The sequence below is a fragment of the Triticum aestivum genome, chromosome 1A (assembly GCF_018294505.1).
Source record: "Triticum aestivum cultivar Chinese Spring chromosome 1A, IWGSC CS RefSeq v2.1, whole genome shotgun sequence".
NCBI lineage: Eukaryota > Viridiplantae > Streptophyta > Magnoliopsida > Poales > Poaceae > Triticum > Triticum aestivum.
In genome coordinates, this window is record NC_057794.1 from 118,180,006 (window position 1) to 118,186,005 (window position 6,000).

The window sequence follows — 6,000 nt, forward strand, 5'->3', positions numbered from 1 at the left end:
AAGAGAGATGGCCTTGATCCGGTCGACCATTTATCAGCAAGACTTGCGTCGATTCCACGCCAGAAATGTGAAAGGTCGAGCCTTTCAAGAGGGAGACTTGGTTCTTCGAGTGGATCAGCAGAAACCACACAAGCTCGCTCCTGCTTGGGAAGGCCCCTTCATTGCCACCAGAGTGCTCCACAACGGAGCATACCACCTTTACAATGTCGAGCATAAGAAGGACGAGCCACGGGCTTGGAATGCGGAGTTGCTCCGCCCCTTTTACACTTAAGTACTCATTCGAATAAAATGTAATAAGAAATACCTTTGTAATTTTCTAATCAAAGACAAGAGCTTTACAGTCCTCTTAAACGATTGTTGTTGCTTTTATTTGCGTCTGAAATCCCCCAGTGGGTGACTTAGCTGCGAATCCGTTTCGCCTAAGTTTAAAAGAAAATCCTACCGAGTGGTGAGCAAGCCTCCCACTCGGAGGCTTAGCTGCGAATCCGTTTCGCCTAAGTTTAAAAAAATCCTACCGAGTGGTGAGCAACCCTCCCACTCGGGGGCTTAGCTGCAGTCCAGTACTCGCCTAAGTTTGTAAAATCCTACTGAGTGGTGAGCAAGCCTCCCACTCGGGGGCTTAGCTGCGGTCCAGTACTCGCCTAAGTTTGTAAAATCCTACGAGTGGTGAGCAAGCCTCCCACTCGGGGGCTTAGCTGCAGTCCAGTACTCGCCTAAGTTTAAAATCCTACCGAGTGGTGAGCAAGCCTCCCACTCGGGGGCTTAGCTGCAGTCCAGTACTCGCCTAAGTTTAAAAATCCTACCGAGTGGTGAGCAACCCTCCCACTCGGGGGCTTAGCTGCAGTCCAGTACTCGCCTAAGTTTGTAAAAATCCTACCGAGTGGTGAGCAACCCTCCCACTCGGGGCTGTAGCTGCAGTCCAGTACTCGCCTAAGTTTGTAAAATCCTACCGAGTGGTGAGCAACCCTCCCACTCGGGGGCTTAGCTGCAGTCCAGTACTCGCCTAAGTTTAAAAAATCCTACCGAGTGGTGAGCAACCCTCCCACTCGGGGGCTTAGCTGCAGTCCAGTACTCGCCTAAGTTTGTAAAATCCTACCGAGTGGTGAGCAACCCTCCCACTCGGGGGCTTAGCTGCAGTCCAGTACTCGCCTAAGTTTGTAAAATCCTACCGAGTGGTGAGCAACCCTCCCACTCGGGGCTTAGCTGCAGTCCAGTACTCGCCTAAGTTTAAAAAATCCTGCCGAGTGGTGAGCAACCCTCCCACTCGGGGCTTAGCTGCAGTCCAGTACTCGCCTAAGTTTTAAAATCCTACCGAGTGGTGAGCAACCCTCCCACTCGGGGCTTAGCTGCAGTCGAGTACTCGCCTAAGGTTAAAAAATCCTACCGAGTGATGAGCAACCCTCCCACTCGGGGGCTTAGCTGCAGTCCAGTACTCGCCTAGTTTGTAAAATCCTACCGAGTGGTGAGCAACCCTCTCACTCAGAGGCTTAGCTGCAGTCCAGTACTCGCCTAAGGTTAAAAAATCCTACTGAGTGGTGAGCAACCCTCCCACTCGGGGGCTTAGCTGCAGTCCAGTACTCACCTAAGTTTGTAAAATCCTACCGAGTGGTGAGCAACCCTCCCACTCGGAGGCTTAGCTGCAGTCCAATACTCGCCTAAGGTTTAAAGTCCGTCCTTATTCGCAAGGACGACGAGGTGCAGGTCGACTACAACCTTCTCCTTCGGAACTGCGCCACAAATACAACATGCGCTCCATCACCATCCGCAAGGACAACGAGGTGCAGGTCGATTACAACCTTCTCCTTTGGAGCTGCGCCACAAATACAACGTGCGCTCCGTCCTTATCTGCAAGGACGACGAGGTGCAGGTCGACTACAACCTTCTCCTTAGGAGCTGCGCCACAAGTACAACGTACGCTCCATCCCTATTTGCAAGGGCGACGAGGTGCAGGTCGACCGTGACCTTCTTCTCCGAGCTACGCCATAAATACAACGTGTGCTCCATCCCTATCCGCAGGGACGATGAGGCGCGGGTCGATTGAAGTCTCCACTTCAGGGCTACATCTCAAAGAGCAAATTCCACGCGAAGGCAAATACAAGCATATTCAGAAATAAACCAAGTTCAGATAGATCCTAAAAATTCCAGACGACGGATCAAAAGTATTCGAGCATCAAGCCCGAAGGAGTTTAACGGTTACACAATCACTCGGCATTCCGAGGCAAATAAAGGTGGAGCATAATGTTTTTCGGTCACGCGTCAGGAGAAGGACTGGCTGGGTCGCAGAAACTGTCAAGGTCTATGTTGTCTGCAATACGAGTGGTGGCTTCAAGGAAAGTGTCCATGAAGGACTGGAAAGTGTGTCTCTTGGTGTTAGCAACCTTGAGTTCCGCCAGCTTGTCTTCTTTGACGTCTTTGCAGTGCACTCGGACCAGGGACAACGCGACATCAGCGCCACAGCGAGCGGATGACTTCTTCCATTCTTGCACTCGGTCAGGGATTTGATTCAGTCGAGCCATCAGGGACTCGAGATCTTGGGACAGTTCCGCCTGAGGCCAGAGTTCAGCATCAACCCGAGTCATCGCCGCTTTCAGGCGGGCAAGATAAGTAACCGCGCTGTCCATGCGAGATTCCAACCGCAGCACATTCATCGCAACATCATCCTTGACTGGACAGTTTATGGGGTCAAGACCCGTCTCGACCCGCCCAGTTTCCGCTTCAAAGTCTTGACAAAACTCTGCACAGTCGAGTGAATGGTGAGTCGACGATATAATTAGACTTGACAGTCGACAGAAACAAGTCAGTCAACCATCAGTACCTTCAAGGTTTAAGACCAGCTTTGCAGCAAGCTGGCCCAGATAAGACTCCAACTCGCCCTTCTTAACTTTGAGGCTCCCAAGCTCGTCAGTCAGCTTGTCCTTGTCCTTCTTCAGTCGCTCGACCTCCCGATTGGCATCAGAAACACAGTCTTCAGTTTGGAATTCTCTTCTTCTAGCTTGTCGACCGAAGCAAGCTTCTTGTCGGCAAGCGCAGTTTTCTCTCGCGCTTCCTTCTGTGCAGCAGCAAGATCCAGATCCTTCTTCTCCAAAGCCTGCTTCATTTTCTCTAAAGAAATAACATTCTTCAGACGGGCTTGGAGTTGACGGTTTTCACTACGTACATCTGCTCGAGTGGAGTCACTCGGTTAAAAAAACGGAAAGGAAAAGTGCCAGCAACAGTGAGATAAACAGTTCATGATCGGTTACCTCCCATGGCAGCTACTTCATCGCGAGCAGTCTTGAGATTCTTTTTGGCCAGTTCCAGATCAAGGTTGAGGCTGATTTGTTGCTGGTTCAGTGTAGAGAGTTGAGCACCGAGATCACAAGATTTCTGCGGCCAACACATAAGACTTGTCAGTCGACTGAAATGAAAGACATCACTGCGACAGCTACTCCAAGACTACCATCGAATAAAAAAAGAAGAGAGGTTCAGATTCTCAGACCACAGTCGACTGCCCGCAGTCAACTATGGTCTCGGGGACTACACCCAGTGGGTGCACTTAGCGTGCCCCCACCGGTTTTAATTCCACTCGGCATGGTCCGCCCAGCGCGAGTTGTAAAAAAGAAAGTTCAGATTCTCAGACCATAGTCGACTGCCCGCGATCAACTATGGTCTCGGGGACTACACCCAGTGAGTGCACTCAGAGTGCCCCCACTAGTTCAAAGATTCAGCTTGAGTCGACTCAAAGTGACTTATACAATTTCAAAATGGCCACACCCCAGTGGGTGATCAGACGAGAAATATGACCAACTAACCTGGACATTGGTTTGGAGAGCAGCTCCGGCGTTGAAGGCCACCTGGCTGGCCTCATGCACCACTTTCATTTGCCCCATCACAAGATTTAACTGAAGAAGTGCTTCCTTGGCAGCAGTCGATGGGTCATCCGGAGTCTGATACACGGTAAAAAGTGATGCTGGCAGAGCAATCGAAGCAGCTACAGGATCTGAAGCGTGGAGTTGTATACTTGTATTGGTGCAACAGGAGTCTGAGCAGCTGGTCCTGATGGACAACTAGTCGATAGCGGGACAGCGAAGGTGAGGTTGGTTCGAGCCAGATCTGTTGATTGCTCGACTGCCGCCCCAGACGTCACGGTCGACTGAAGAACCTGGACCTTAGGCGCTTTCCCGGCCAGTTCCTTGTCTTTCCTCCTCCTCCCCCTCAGCGATACTTCTTCTTCATCATCCGGGAGCACAACAACGTCCTGTGGAACTGCAATAAACAGAGAAAGTTGTACGGATGGCTGACAAACAATCTAGTCATCCAAATAAATTCGAATCGGGCAAACTTACTGGCTTTGGAGGTAGCCGCGTCGTTGTTTTCCTCGTCGACCGGATTCTTGTCAATGTCCATGTCAGTCACAGTTGAGGTCGGGCTGTAAAGGTTCATCATCCACTCGGCCAGAACAAAAAAGTCGGTGGAACAAGAAAATACAGGAAGAACATTTACCCAGAAGCAACAGGATCGCCCTTGATGTAGTTTTCGGTGATTCCAAGAATTACCGCAAAGAAAAGTTGACATTTGAAGTTGTGGATTTTCAGTGCGCTTATCATGCTATTCTAGGCAAGGTCTTCCGAGCCTTCAAAGGATTGACCTTGGGCTGCTTGGTGACCTTCTCAGCCAATTCTGGAGTCGGAGACCGAGCGCATTTTTGAGATGGAGCACTCGACGCCACAGCTTTACACGCCTGCCCATGGGATCATGGTGCTGCTTGGATTGATGTTTAGAACGAGGCGGTGAGTCAGCTACTTCCTCCTTGCCCGACTCATCGCTCTCATCTTCATCATTGTCGACTGGTGACTCCCACTCACCACTCTCCTCCGCACTGTCCTCGCCCTCTTGGTTTTGCTCCAGAGCTTGTTCACCATTGGGCATTGAATACATCTTCGTGTAAATCTACAAAACAAGGAGCCGACTGCAAGTCAGTCAGATCAACAAACAGTTGGAAAACACGTCTAAAAGCTTAGTTGAAATGGCCAAACCTTGTCTGGTTGGTTTCTGTCGCTGAAAGGGTTGACTCTCCTGGCGCCCCTGGGGTTGTCCTTGTTCCCGGTGATACCCCCCAGCCACTCAGCCACTGTTTTGGCCTCCACCTCCTCCGGATGAACCCGAGCAGTATCACCAGCCCTGGAGTACATCCACATGGAGTGGTCACGAGCTTGGAGTGGTTGGATGCGCCGACTGAGGAACACCTCTAGTAGATCCATGCTAGTGACACCTTGGTTGATCAACTGAACCACTCTCTCGACGAGCATGCCTGTCTCCCCCTTCTCCGCGGCAGTCACTTTCAACGAAGATGGAGTTTGAACATGATCAAAAGAGAAAGGGGGAAGTCCAGTCGACTGGCCTAGCGTCACAATGTCCTGGCAGTAGAACCAGGTTGACTGCCAGCCCCTGACCGACTCCGGAAGAGTCATCGAGGGAAAATAACTTCTTTTCCTCTTCTGAATACCCAGACCCCCACACATCTGGATAACATGGGTTTTCTCGTCATTCGAGTTCACTTTCTTCACTGTTTGGGAGCGGATGGTAAAGATGTGCTTGAAAAGACCCCAGTGCGGTCGACACCCTAGGAAATTCTCGCACATGGATACAAACGCGGCAAGATACGTGATGGTGTTGGGAGTAAAATGATGGAGTGGGGCCCCAAAGAAATTCAAGAAACCCCGAAAGAAGGGGTGTGGAGGAAGCGAGAAGCCGCGGTCGACATGGGTGGCGAGCAGAACGCATTCGCCCGGTCGCGGCTGCGGCTCCGTTTCCCCCTCCGGCAGCCGCGCAGACTCGTGGACGATCAGCCCTAACTCGGCAATATCGTCCAAGTCCTCCTGTCGAAGCGAAGATCGGATCCAATCTCCCTGGATCCAACCCGACGGCAGCGCCGGGCGCGATGAAGACCCCCGATTCGTCTTCCTGCTTTTCGCCGTCCCCGTCGCCTTCTTCGCATGTTCCAGCGCCGCCGTTCTCTCC